The sequence below is a fragment of the Aquarana catesbeiana genome, linkage group LG12 (assembly GCF_042186555.1).
Source record: "Aquarana catesbeiana isolate 2022-GZ linkage group LG12, ASM4218655v1, whole genome shotgun sequence".
Taxonomy (NCBI): Eukaryota; Metazoa; Chordata; class Amphibia; order Anura; family Ranidae; genus Aquarana; species Aquarana catesbeiana.
Genome location: NC_133335.1, coordinates 60,021,811 through 60,037,224, shown reverse-complemented (window position 1 = coordinate 60,037,224; position 15,414 = coordinate 60,021,811). Strand labels below are relative to the sequence as shown.

The following is a 15,414-nucleotide window of genomic DNA, read 5'->3' as shown; positions in this document are numbered from 1 at the left end:
CGAGCCGCCCAGGAAGAAGCCCGCTCTCTAACCCGCAGAGCCGCCCGGGAAGCCGCCCGCTCTCTAACCCGCGGAGCCGCCCGGGAAGCCGCCCGCTCTCTCACCCGTGGAGCCATCCGCAGAACCGCCCGGGAAGCCGCCCGCTCTCTCACCTGAATTCTTGGGGGGGGGGGGCAATTGCCACATTGCCCCCCCCGGATCCACACTCATGATCCTTCATCCGGTAATTTAAACACAGCACAACTTCTTGTTAGATGTTCCTGCAACGACTAGAGAGATATGATCACATTCTGAGCAGTGTATTGCTGAGGACACAGAATCCTTAGGCAGGAGAACCGGTCCTACTTCTCAGATCCACTTGCAGAATGTACACGTTTGCTATGTGAAGCATGTATCCAAGTATCCCTGTTTTCCAGCTTCACTGCTTTAGCTGTAGTAAGTAGCACCTGGTAGGGTCCTGTCCACCTGGGATCCAGACCCCTCCTCTGATGCTTTTTCACCATTACCCAGTCACCTGGCTGCAGGTCAGGAGTCCCTTCAAGGGCATCTGGGTCTTGAAGAGATGAATATATTTTCTTGTGCAATTGATTTAAATGCCTGTGTAACCCGATGACATATTCAGTGAGTGACCCGTATGATCTTGCTAAAGCCTGTGGATAGTACAAGCCCATCTTTGGTATTGATCCAAATAATATTTCATAGGGAGAGAGCTCCCCTTTTTGTTTAGGTGTAGTTCTCAATGCAAACAGAGCTATAGGCAACCCTTGGAGCCAATTTAGCCCTGTCTCAGCTGTAATTTTACTCAACTTGGCTTTTAGTAGCCCGTTGTATTTTTCTACCTTACCACTAGATGTGGGGATGTATGGAGTGTGTAAGCGTTGCTCAATGTTAAAGGCTGCAAGTACCTCTTTCATTACCTGCCCAGTAAAGTGACTTCCTCTATCTGACTCTAAGGTTTCAAAAACCCCATATCTACACGCCACTTCCTGTATCAGCTTCTTTGCTGTTGCTGTGGCTGTAGCCTTCAGTAAAGGCCACGCCTCCACGCCACACCAGCTTGAGAAGCAGTCCACACACGTGAGCACATACTCATATAAACCTACGTTAGGTAACTGTATGTAGTCTATTTGTAATCTCTGGAAGGGATATAGAGCCCTCGGAATGTGACCCTGAGGAGTTTTTACCCGTTTCCCTGGATTATATTGTGCACAGATCAAGCAAGCCTGACAATACTGCTTAGCTACTTCTTCAATGCCTGGTGCATACCACAATTTCCATATCAGATCAACCATCCCCCCTTTGGCTACATGAGAAGTGAGATGTGCCATAGAACAAAGAGAAGGGTACATCGAAGGAGGGGCACACGACCTCCCATCCTCATGGAGCCAAATTCCGGTATCCTCATTGTAATGACAATTGTTCTTTTTCCACTTATTGATTACCTCTCGAGATGCTGTGCTCTGCAATTGTTGTAGGGTTTGAGTGTCTGTATCCCTTTTAGGAAATACACTCTTTCATCATCACTCACCACCAGGGGGAGCAAGGCAGCTGCCTTAGCTGCCTCGCCTGCCCTTTGGTTACCCATTGCAACAGCATCAGATGCTTTTGTGTGAGCCTTCACCTTGACCACTGCAACTGCAGCGGGCAAAGTGATAGCTCCAAGTAGGGCCTTCACCTGAGCAGAGTTTCTAATAGGCATGCCCTAAAATGTCAAAAAATTACGGCTTTTCGATAGAATAGAAAAATCATGTATAGCACTGCGGGCATAACGAGAATCAGTGTATATATTCACTGATTTCCCCTCTGCCAATTCACACGCTTTTATCAAGGCCTCCAACTCCGCCACTTGGGCAGAACAACGATTTGGTAGAGCCCTCTGGAAAATTACTTTCTTCTGACTTACCACAGCCAAACTAGTGACGGGAGAACCTTTCTCGGTGTAATACCTGGAACCATCTACCCACAGTTCCATCTCTGGGTTCTCCAGGGCAAAATCCTGTACCGTCACTGGGAGCTCATAGTAGGCCTCAGTTGTGTGACAACAGTCATTTACCCACTACACTGGAGTAGGCCAAATGGGTAACAAAGTGGCTGGATTTAAAACATCACACCTCTTAATGACGATATTACTTGGTGTAAGCAAAGCCAGTTCATACCTAGTTAACCTAGCAGCAGATAAGTGTCTCGTGTTAAGATGTCCCAGCACCTGCTCCACTGCATGGGGGACCATGAGAATCAGGGTGTTTCCCAACACAATTTCAGCAGTTTTCTCCACTAACATGGCTGCTGCTGCTTTCACACAAGGTGCTGCTGTTGAGATTACAGGATCAAGAGGCTGGGAAAATGATCCCACAGGTTTATGCTTATCAGCAGATTTTTGTGTTAACACTCCAGATGCCTGATTATCTGATTCATGACAGAATAGGTAAAAGTCCTTTTTATAGTCAGGCAGGGCCAATGCTGGAGATGCCATTATAGCCTCCTTTAATGCCTCTACAGCCTGTATCTCCTCAGCAGACAATTCAAAATGCACAACCTTACCTGAGGTTAAAGCATACAATGGTTTAGCTATTTGGGACATATTTGGGATCCATTGTCTGCAGTAACCAACCAAACCCAAAAAAGTTCTTAGAGACCTTTGATTCTTTGGAAGGGGGTATCAACGTATCACCTCTTTCCTTTCTGAGGTTAGGTGCTTACCCCCTTTAAAGATACAGTGCCCCAGGAAAACAACTTTTTCCTGACACCACTTTAGCTTATCTTTAGCTACCTTACAATTTTGTTCTGCCGAAATTTTTTACAAAAGCATCATTACCATCAGTTTCAGATATTACTGACCACTCTGGGGCCTCTGCCTGTCAATCCCTCTTTCCCCATGCATCCATGCCACTTTTCCTGGGTGCACGGCAAAATTTAGCAATGTGGCCAGGTTTTTGCCAGTTAAAACACACACCCATAGCTCTTGGTCTCCCACCCTCCCTCCCCTTTTCGCCCTGTGGGGCTTCTTTTGGTGGGAGGTAGGAGAGCAACACCTTTTGTGGCTTTCTTGCCTCCATGTCATCCATATTCTTTTGGATATGGGATGCCACTGATGTCAGAGTTTGTAGGCTCATGGTCTTTCACTCAGGATAACGGGTGGTTAACTTTTCCTGAACAGATTTTTTCAAATCTGTTCCCCAATGGTGACAACCATTGAGGCCAAGGCTGGACTATCTGGGTCCTGCCCAGTCTCAAGGACTCCATTTCTAAACCGATCAGTGTATTGGTGCACTTCCTCTTTACTTTCTTGGGTCATTGAACTCACCTTATTCCAGGAAGCTGCCGGAAAAATCTTCCCTATCCTCTCCTTCAATTTCTCACACTATTCTAGTGCCAATTTTGGTGAGTCCCGTTTGAAAACCCCTAAATATTCTGATTTTACTAACCTTGCCTCCTGTATCATAAGATCAGCATCACTTATTCCTGACACCCCCTTTATGATTCGTAACATGTCCTCTCAATTTGCTCTGTAGCTTGCAGCTATGTTGCATAGCTGCTTAGTAAACAGATGAGGACTATGCCTAGGCTTGGGGATTGAATTCAAGAACGTATTCATCTCCCAGGAGTCCAGGGCATATGGTGAACTTTAGTCCCTGTTAATTCACTCTTATCATTATAAGCTCTCTGCTCTCTTACTGGTAATACTCTTCCTGTCCCCCTTTGTTTAGAAGTTATTACTTCTTCATCATCTGAGTCAGGGGGGAGAGGTGGGTAAATTCTTTCTTGTTGCATACTCACCCCTTGTATTGTTGTCATCCCGACAGGTGTTCTTAGGAAACTTTTATCCTGCCAACTTACTTCTGGCGAATCTTCTGTACTCAGCAACTTGGACGGAGGCATGCTACTCCATCCTGGCAACTGATACCAATGTTTACCCTTAGGTGTGTCTGGTACATATCCTTGCATCACCTCCTCTCTCATTGGCGCAGATGCTTCTATAGCACCTGCTCCAAGAGGGGTAGATGATGTGACATATGGTGGTGGGGACCCACTACTAGATATTAGTTGGTCAGAGACAGGCCTACTTGGGTTTCTGATGAGTGTTTTTGCTAACATATATGTACTAGCAATCATTTCTTCTGATAACTCACCTTCTTCCTCCGATACATTGGGCAGTGTTGCAACTAGGACCTTAGCTGTTTTCCCATATGCCTTTGCCTTCCATCTGGCCCATGCTGCAACTTCATTAGGCTCAGTCATCCTACTCTTAAAGTTATGGTGTAATGGTGTCCAAACTCTGACATCAAATGTTCCCTGTATGGGTACCGGCCAATCCGTTGCCTTTGCCAAGCTGTGCCATTTCTTTAGGTACTTCACTACCCACTTCCCATAGTGGGCCTTGACTTCCTCCCGGGGTGTCAATGGCGCCCCGTAAACTTTAGCACCTCCTCCCACCTGATTCCCCATTACTGGATCGTCAGTGAGGTTCCAGTTACTTTTCCTTTCCTATGGGAGCTGGCCAATACTCCCCTTGCGCTCTCCTTCACTGAAAGCACGCCCTCACCCCCTACTTGGATGAGGCTATATACTGGACTTTTGTGGCACAGCTTGTTACAGCACGAATTGGAGATCACACACAGGGAAACCACGCTGTCTATCTCTCCAGATTTTTAACAGCATACATACCACAAACAATATGATATAACAGATGAACAAGGTATCTACTAACACCTCAAGCTGCCCACATTCATTGCTTGGACACATCAGCAAGGTTATGCAATTTTATGTATCCTCTCCCTTCTAGCGTTTTGTGCTCTGGGGATACGGTTCTCTCTCTTGGTCTAAGCACAATTATTGCTAATAGCAGCCAAGCAATTGCCCCCAACACTACCGTCAATATTTTAAATACAAAGAATTTGCACAAAGATTACCAGTACTATTCATTTAGGCAAAATCTTATTTTACTCTATGAACCCTGTTAGTAAAACCCCACTCATACAGGGTAGCTGTTAATACCTTTTAATTAGTATGCATGAGTATCAACAAATAGTATAGTTTTATGACATTTAGACAATACACTTTCACTCAGAGGGCACCTGTTGACGTCATAGGCATCAAAACAGCACATACACGTATGGCCTCACCTTAGGCTATAAACCCAGGCTTTCCAGCTTTTGACATTTAGGCAACCCTCTCATTCACACTTAAAACAATTTGGTACTCTGTGTTAGTTAAAAAGACAACTGTTTAATACAACAGACAATAATGTTCACTCTTCACATTTGCTTGGAAAGGGGTTCTCCTTACCTTGAGACCCCAACTTTCCCCACACATTCACATTTTCATAAATTCTAAAGGACTTACAGCCAGACTATGGCTCAGGAACCCATTCATTCAAGTTAGTAGACAAACAGGACATAAAATATCACCCCTTTTGCCCAGGTTCTTTTGATTGCGTTTTGACACACGATCTGTGTTCCCCCCGCCGTACAAGATCAATCAGACAATCAGGGAGAACATTTTTATTCACCCTTGGGCCCTTGTCTCATTGCAGTTGCACGTCAGATAGACCACAGATCCTGTGTTCAGTTTGGCAATCCGGGTCCTTCTACGGCACCATTGATGTAAAAGGATTAATTACATGAAAACAAAATGGCTCCAAATCCAAAAGTTGTATTGCATATATATATATATATATATATATGCAGAACAGAGCTGTACACAAAATGTATGTGTCTTAGCCATGTTCTAAAGAGCATGACAACTTTCACTTCTTTTATACCCATTCTATGATAGACACACCTAGCTCTTCTGCCTTATCGATATTCTTCAGGAGCTATGATGACATAGAATGATGACTTAACATTCCGTGACTTATTGTTATCAGCGCATCACATACAATAACTTGCATATTCACACTACTGCTTACAATATGATTACCATCTACAACAGCCTACACTACAGAATGTTTATCTTAACTTGCTGGCAACACATATTTTAAGAGAAAAACATGTTTGTTCAATTCTTCTGTAGTGCTGACAGAAGAATACAGAATATAATAAATGTATTAACACATCAAACATATATTAGTGATACAGCACTGATTATAAATTTCCCTACACAGCGCTCCCGGGGGATACCCGTGATCATCTCACGGAGAGAAAGAACGGGGAGATGCTAATGTAAACAAGCATCTCCCCGTTCTGCCTAGTGACACTGTCACTGATCACAGCTCCCTGTGATCGGGAGCTATGATCAGTGATGTGTCACACACAGCCCCTCCCCCCCACAGTTAGAATCACTCCCTAGGACACACTTAACCCCTCCCTAGCCCCCTAGTGGTTAATCCCTTCACTGCCAGTGTCATTTTTACAGTAATCAATGCAATTTGATAGTACTGATCGCTGTAAAAACGACAATGGTTCCAAAAATGTGTCAAAATTGTCCGACGTGTCCGCCATAATGTCACAGTCACAATAAAAATCTCAGATCACCGCCATTACTAATAAAAAAAATTATTAATAAAAATGCCATAAATCTATCCCCTATTGTAGACGCTATAACTTTTGCGCAAACCAATCAATAAACGCTTTTTGCGATTTTATTTTTTACCAAAAATATGTAGAAGAATACGTAACGCCCTAAACTGAGGAAAAAAAATGTTTTTTTTTATATTTTTTGGGGGGATATTTATTATAGCAAAAAGTACAAAATAATGCATTTTTTTTCAAAATTGTCGCACTATTTTTGTTTATAGTGCAAAAGATTAAAAGCGCAGAGGTGATCAAATACCACCAAAAGAAAGCTCTATTTGTGGGGAAAAAAGGACGTCAATTTTGTTTGGGAGCCACGTCGCACAACCGCGCAATTGTCAGTTAAAGCGACGGTAGTGGCGAATCGCAAAACGTGCTCTGGTCTTTGGCCAGCGAAATGGTCCGGGGCTGAAGTGGTTAATTCCCCTCAATAAAAAAAACAAAACAAAGTGCATGGACTGTTTCTGTCTGAGAGTGACTGGAAATTGTGTGCCGGGCTAGACAGGGTGACAGGTGGGCTACTATACTCAGCAGCCCCCACAAGGGTACCGCTACACAAGCATGACTCCCATATGCAGAGGTATGATGGGACTTGTAGTTTCACAACAGCTGAAGGGTTTCCAGTTTGACACGCCTGCTCTAACTAAAAGTGGCCTTTCTGATTTTTTTAAACTGATATGTTGAGGTTCGTGAAGGAGGATCAGTTCCCAGCACACACCCATCATTTTACTACAAGGTAATATAAAGATTGTAATATGTAAAACTCCTCCCTGACCTTGTCTGTAAAATATGTAAACTTAGAAGGTATGAGTATTGTAAAAGTTCTTCCTCCAGAGAACTTGGTCCAAATCTGGCAGCACAAGGTAAGAGATCAAAGCCTGGTACATTGGACTGATAAATGATTGTCATATTAATTCTGGGAAATTCCTGAGCAACCTGTTTCTTTTAGGCTGTTAAATTCCAATAATTGAAAGAGTTATTTTAAAATATATGCATGTGTTTGGGGCAACAGGATCATTTTAAACTAAGATGTTTCCTTCTTCTGTTTTCGTGTGTATTAATTATCTTGTGATACATGATTTTATTAATATTCTTTATATTAGTATGCCTGTGTGTACAGTACATAGACATATACACTTACCGGCCACTTTATTAGGTTGCTAGTATCAGGTTGGACCCCCCTTTTTGCCTTCAGAACTGCCTTAATTCTTGGTGGCATGGATTCAACAAGGTGTTGGAAGCATTCCTCAGAGATTTTGGTCCATAGTGACATGATAGCATCACGCAGTTGCTGCAAATTTGTCAGGTGCACATTCATGATGCGAATCTCCTGTTCCACCACATCCCAAAGGTACTCTATTGGATTGAGATTTGGGGACTGTGGAGGCCAATGGAGTACAGTAACCTCAATGTCATGTTCAAGAAACCAGTGGTGAGATGATTTGAGCTTTGTGACATGGTGCATTATTCTGCTGGAAGGAGTCATCAGAAGTTGGGTACACTGTAGTCATAAAGGGATGGACATGGTCAGCAACAATACTCAGGTAGGCCGTGGGGCTTAAATGATGCTCAATTGGTACTAAGGGGCCCAAAGCGTGCTGATTTTTTTAAACTGATATGTTGAGGTTGGTGAAGGAGGATCAGTTCCCAGCACACACCCATCATTTTACTACAAGGTAATATAAAGATTGTAATATGTAAAACTCCTCCCTGACCTTGTCTGTAAAATATGTAAACTTAGAAGGTATGAGCATTGTAAAAGTTCTTCCTCCAGAGAACTTGGTCCAAATCTGGCAGCACAAGGTAAGAGATCAAAGCCTGGTACATTGGACTGATAAATGATTGTCATATTAATTCTGGGAAATTCCTGAGCAACCTGTTTCTTTTAGGCTGTTAAATTCCAATAATTGAAAGAGTTATTTTAAAATATATGCATGTGTTTGGGGCAACAGGATCATTTTAAACTAAGATGTTTCCTTCTTCTGTTTTCGTGTGTATTAATTATCTTGTGATACATGATTTTATTAATATTCTTTATATTAGTATGCCTGTGTGTACAGTACATAGACATATACACTTACCGGCCACTTTATTAGGTTGCTAGTATCAGGTTGGACCCCCCTTTTTGCCTTCAGAACTGCCTTAATTCTTGGTGGCATGGATTCAACAAGGTGTTGGAAGCATTCCTCAGAGATTTTGGTCCATAGTGACATGATAGCATCACGCAGTTGCTGCAAATTTGTCAGGTGCACATTCATGATGCGAATCTCCTGTTCCACCACATCCCAAAGGTACTCTATTGGATTGAGATTTGGGGACTGTGGAGGCCAATGGAGTACAGTGACCTCAATGTCATGTTCAAGAAACCAGTGGTGAGATGATTTGAGCTTTGTGACATGGTGCATTATTCTGCTGGAAGGAGTCATCAGAAGTTGGGTACAATACTCGGGTAGGCCGTGGGGCTTAAATGATGCTCAATTGGTACTAAGGGGCCCAAAGCGTGCCAAGAAAATATCCCCCACGCCATTCCACCACCAGCCTGAACCGTTGATACAAGGCAGGATGGATCCAGGCTTTCATGTTATTTATGCCTAACTCTGACCCTACCATCTGAACATCGCAGCTGAAATCGAGACTCATCAGACCAGGCAACGTTTTTCCAATCTTCTATTGTCCAATTTTGGTGAGCCTGTGCGAATGGTAGCCTCAGTTTCTTGTTCTTAGCTGACAGGAGTTGCACCCGAAGTGGTCTTCTGCTGCTTTAGCCCATCTGCTTCAAGGTTAGATGTGTTGTGCATTCAGAGATGGTATTCTGCATACCTCGGTTGTAACGAGTGGTTATTAGAGGTACTGTTTCCTTTCTATCATCTCGAAACAGTCTGCCCATTCTCCTCTGACATCAACAAGGTCTTTGCGTCCACACAACTGCCGCTCACTGGATATTTTCTCTTTTTCCCACAATTCTCTGTAAACCCTAGAGATGGTTGTGCGTGAAAATCCCAGTAGATCAGCAGTTTTTTTGAATACTCAGACCAGCCCGTCTGACACCAACAACCATGCCACGTTCAAAGTTACCTAAATCCCCTTTTTCCCCATTCTGAGCTTTGAACTTCAGCAAGTAGCCTTCACCACATCTAGATGCCTAAATGCATTAAGTTGCTGCCATGTGATTGGCTGATTAGCAATTTGTGTTACCAAGCAATTGAACAGGTGTACCTAACAAAGTAGCCAAAGAGTGTATATATACAATATATAGCACTACCCCCAAGGAGATGCTGGTTAAGGTGGGTCCTTTGTTTCTCTGTTCCTTGCTTTGACTTTCTCAAAGACCTCAGCCACTCTGATACACCGAGCTGAGTACCCAAACACAATATGACAGGAAAACACTGACAGTAACACTAAGTACCATGCAATAATGCTATTTCAAAGAACACAGGCACCAAGTCAATTAGTAAGAACAAACTTGAAGGTGAACTGTAGCCAAAGCTATTCTGGCTGTACTTCTCTTGGGATCACAGCAGTGCAGAACGAACTGCTAAAGCCTGCTGTCCATTGACGTTACTCAGCCAGTCCAATCCCGGGAAAAATCCCAAGCATAAAAGAAAACAGAAATCACGTTAAAAGTTCCAAACAGCAGCTGGCTAAACAATTAGATACAGTGGGGGTCATTTACAAAAGGCAAATTCACTTTGCACTACAAGTGCGCTTTGAAGTGCAGTTGCTGTAAATCTGAGGGGTAGATCTAAAAAGAGGGGAAGCTCTGCTGATTTTATCATCCAATCATGTGCAAGTTAAAATGCTGTTTTTTTATTTTCCTTGCATGTCCCCCTCAGATCTACAGCGACTGCACTTCCAAGTGCACTTGTATTGCAAAGTGGATTTGCTTTTCGTAAATAACCCCCATTGTGTACTAAATGTGAATTAAAAATGCCACACTAATATCATACCTCCCAACTGTCCCTGATTTCGAGGGACTGTCCCTGATTTGGAGCAATGTCCCTCTGTCCCTCATTCCTCCTCATTTGTCCCTCATTTTGGTCTGATCCATATAGTTGTATATAAAATGCACTTTTTATATTTCAAAAAGTGTTTCCCAGTGTTAAACTTTTCATCCAATTTCTAAAATGCTGCATTTGTACATTTTAAAAGCCAATATAAAGGAATAGTAGTGGTAAAAAAGCACTTGTGGATTTAATTAACCTTTTTTGGGGTTAATTCTCCTTTAAGGGGGTGGGGCAGGGGCGTCTCCCAAGGGCGTAACTACCACCATAGCGACCCATGCGGGTGCTATGGGGCCCGCAGCCGAGTGGGGCCCAGTGAAGATAAGAGCACCGCCGGCACAGTCTCCCAGCCAGGGGAAGAGAGAGGAAAGGAAGAGGCGAGCTGTCCGTATCAGCAGAGAGCTGAATTGTCCGATGTAAGAGCTTTCATTAGAACTTCCAGTGTTCCCGGGGCTCACGTCACATAGCTCCACCTTTTGGCCCGGTGCCTTTGATAGACAGAACGCCGATCCAATGCGGGACATGTGACGTCATCAAAGGCATCGGGCCAAGAGGTGGGGCTATGTGACGATGAGCCCCTAGAAGACGGGAAATTCAAATGAAAGCTATTACAGCGGGCAATCCCACTCTCTGCTGATCCGGGTGGCTTGCCTCTTCCTCTGCATAGGTGGGGCTGTATGGGGCACAGGCAGACCAGGCTGTACTGGGCACAGGTCACGCTGTATTGGGCACAGGTCACGCTGTATTGGGCACAGGCCACGCTGCACTGACACTAGGCAGCTGTGGGGGGGGGGCTGTTTGCAGGGGGGCCCCATACAACATTTTGCTATGGGGCCCTGCTATTTCTAGTTACGCCCCTGGCGTCTCCTATGCCTAGATACATTTGCTAGTAGGTGTCCCAAATTCCCATCTCAAAATGTTGGGAGGTATGCTAATATTAACTAACATTTAATCAAACATGCAAATCTTAGTCCCAAATATGTGAAATGCAGTCCCAAAGGACATATAGTACTGTGAAAAGTCTCGATAACTTGATGCTCTAAACACCTCAGTGTCCCACCACTTTGAAGGTAAAGAGTCCCATATGCTTGAGTATGCTATATCTGTAAGGGAACACGAGCCGCCTCCAGGTCTCCTTATATGGACACAAGAATACCTCATCCAATCAAGAAGGATATTCTGCCAACACATACAAAGAGCTGGGCGGCGCCATCGTTCGTGACGTCACCATGTATGCTACAACCAGAAAGTACCCAGTTCCAATTCCGGGACCAGAGCTTTTATGCTGTCGATGTTTTTAATTATGTGAGTAGCTAGGATTTTTTAAAATAAATTCTTCTATACAGTTTTTACACGATGCTGGTGCTCCTGGGTCTCTATGTATGTGTTGGCTGAATATCCTTCTTGATTGGACGAGGTGTTCTTGTGCCCATATGTGGAGACCTGGAGGCATCTCATGTTCCCCTACAGATACACAAGCGTATGTGACTTTTGTATGTATTGTAACATGGGGGACCATTAGCTCTAGTGGTAAATGTGTTTTCTAGTGATTCACGGTAGTCAGGAACTATATTTTAAGGGCCTTATGGCCCATTTTTATTAAAAGGCAAATAAAAAGTCTGTAACATAAAGGTTTCCCACGCAGGGGTTCTTCTCCAGTAAAAAGGCATAAACAGAAAATGCTAGCCCACCTGGCACTTAAGCTCTAACTCAACTTTTTAGTTGCAGTATCTCTGCTCTTTATGCTGGTCCCCAGACCATAGGTTTCTTCAGTGATGACGGGTACACTTTAACGCACACAACTCATCAGGCCTTAATCATTAGGCCACTTATTGTCTCTTGCAGACAATCATGCTCTGGCTGCAGCCCCTCTGACTCCTGGAGAGGAATGGAGTCCTTCTGACTCCCCATGCACAGACCTCCTGTCTGTTGGCTAGAGCAGTCTCCAACTGGGAGGCCTGAGGTATTTCCATACCTTCATTATAAGGACTGTGCTCAGCTGAGCACACACCCTGCTGGTCCTCCACAAAATAAAGAAAAAGGTGAAAGAGGGTCTCACCTAGAGTAATTACTGAGGACCATGCAGCTTAAAGATAAGGGAACTTTTATTACACAAAATACCAATGCTGAGGTGTTGGTGGTGGGATTCTCATCCAGTGATTTTTGAACTACCATTGATATTTTTGTGTAATAAAAGTTCCTTTATCTTTAAGCTGCATGGTCCTCAGTAAATACTCTAGGTGAGATCATCTTTCACCTTTTTTTTTTTTGTATGCTAATTTGATTATCAGGATCACACTTTATCGAGGTGAGTCAGCAACTTGAGGGACGTTGTGTTTGCTCTCACTCAGAGCCTTCCCAGCCTATACACCCCAGTAAGCTACTGGCTATCCCTTGGTTTCTTTTCCTTTATATACTGGTCCTCCATCCCACCCAAGATACTATGGAATCTCCAAACTACAGAACTCCATGCAGGAATACCAAAATCCGGAGAAAGCTGCGAAAGCAGTTTTCTCCAGGCCACATCTATGCTCTGCAGTCCTGCACCGAGCCAATGTGCACACCCTGTGTCCTTTAAATTACCAATTTTCCAATGACAGCATCTCATACTGTCACAGTATAAAGAGTCCACATGCTCTAGTTTTTTCATTCAAGGTGGTGGGACACTCAGGTGCTTGGAGCATCACGTTATCAAGACTTTTCCCAATACTATTTTTGCTGTGGGACTACATTGCACATCTATGGGATTATTATTTCTATTTTTTGCACATTAATATTTGCACATTTGATTCTATGTTATTTGTTATTAGTGTGGCATTTTAAATTCACATCAGGAAAGATCCCAACTTTACTGTTGGGATCCACCCAGATGCCTGAGCCAGCCACTCCCACCGCCTGCACAGCCCGGCCCTCCAGTGAGCTCTGGAGGGGCAGAGCAGAGATCCAGTATCTGACAGTCACTGGCTCTCTGCTTACTGAAGACTGAGAACTGAGCGATCAGCAGTCTTTGATTGCTCAGTTCTCAGTCTTAGAAGCTGTGGGGAACAGATACAGCATTGGATCAATGCTGCATCCACCTAGGTGAGTATAAATGTTTATTTTTATTTAAACCCATACTTCTCTTTTAAATTTATTGTCACCCAACAAAGTTAGTGGCAGGTAAGCGAGAGTAGAGTTGAGTAGAATGAATAATAATGGTAATAATACACTTTATTATACAGAATATTTAGCAATAAGGATAAGGTGTAGGGTGGTATTTGCCATCCAAATCAGCATAAACAGTAACAACACCACCTGAAGTGCAGCAGTGAACAGTAAATAAGACTTAACCCTTTCATGACTAAGCCTATTTTTGAAATTTGGTGTTTACAAGTTAAAATCCATATCTTTTGCTAGAAAATTACTTAGAGCCCCCAAACATTATATATATATTTTTTAGCAGAGAATCTAGAGAATAAAATGGCGATTGTTGCAATATTTTTTATCACACAGTATTTGTGCAGCGGTGTTTTAAACGCAAATTTTTGGAAAAGGGACACTTTCATGAATTTTAAAAAATCCAAACAGTAAAGTTACCCCAATTTTTTTGTATAATGTGAAAGATGATGTTACGCCGAGTAAATAGATACCAAACATGTCATCCTTTATAATTGAACGCACTCGTGGAATGGCGACAAACTACGGTACCTATGAATTTCCATAGGCGACGCTTTAAAATTTTTTTACGGTTACCAGGTTAGAGTTACAGAGGAGGTCTAGGGCTAGAATTATTGCTCTCGCTCTGACGATCGCGGCGATACCTCACATGTGTGATTTGAACACCGTTTACATATGCGGGCGCGACTTCCGTATGCGTTTTCTTCGCTGCGCGAGCTCACGGGGACAGGGGCACTTAAAAAAATTTTTTTTTTTTTTTTATTTATTTGATTTTTTTCTTTACTTTATAAATTGTGTTTAAAAAAATTTTTTATTTTTTTTTTATTTTTATTGCTGTCACAAGGAATGTAAACATCCCTTGTGACAGTAATAGGTGGTGACAGGTACTCTTTATGGAGGGATGGGGGGTCTAAAAGACCCCCCATCCCTCCTTTACACTTCAAAGTATTCAGATCGCCGAAAACGGCGATTCTGAATACTGTGTACTTTTTTAAATTCGGCGCCATTGGCAGCCGAGTAAACGGGAAGTGACGTCATGACGTCGCTTCCGCGTTTACAACAAGAAGGCTGGAACGAAGCCGCTCACAGCTTCGTTCCAGCCCGCCCCCAGCCGCCGAAAGTACCCGATTGGACACCGGGCCTCCCGATCGCACGAGAGGCCCGGTAACAGCGGCGGGAGGCGGCGGGAGGGGGGGATGTCCCCTCCCGCTCCTCCGGTATAACAACCGAGCGGCTTTTAGCCGCATTGGTTGTTATACACGGGTAGCTGATCGCCCGCTGTAAACAACGGTACCGGGATAATGCCTGCAGCTGCGGGCATCATCCCGGTATAACCCTGGAAAGCCGAGTACGCATATGTGCGTACGGTCGGCGGGAGTTAATCTATAAACTACCAGAACTATACTGGCAGAGTGCACTAATGGTGACTATGCTAGGCCTAAAACTGTCTCATGAGCAGTGTCAGTATTTTAGCTGATGGAAATGGGTACAGGGAGGCACAGGGCATTAGTCAACAAGTAGTGTGACAGGGGCAATCTTTAAGATGTTTCTTCTGCCGGCTATCGTTCAGGCCCTTTAAGAAAAGTGAGTGCACTTAACGACAATGCTAATGAACTTGCATTCCTTTGATGTGTGGAAGGAAACCCATGCAAGCACAGGGAGAACATGTAAATGCCATGCAGGTAGTATCCTGGTTGGGATTCAAAACAAAGAGGCTAATGCTACAAGGCAGAAATCCTAACCAC

At 43.6% G+C, this 15,414-nt stretch overlaps 1 protein-coding gene across 2 annotated transcripts in view; it reads left to right on the top strand.

The window, feature by feature from the left end:
- The first annotated feature begins 8,272 nt into the window (after positions 1–8,272).
- The window catches only part of LOC141114290 (NXPE family member 1-like), a 73,461-nt gene continuing 66,319 nt past the window's right edge, over positions 8,273–15,414 (top strand). Inside the window, exon 1 of one of the 2 annotated variants that reach the window (XM_073607894.1) lies at positions 8,273–8,315. The gene's annotated coding sequence lies outside the window, so the exon portion shown is untranslated. The remainder of the gene's footprint in view (positions 8,316–15,414) is intronic. The other variant, XM_073607892.1, reaches the window with a different exon arrangement.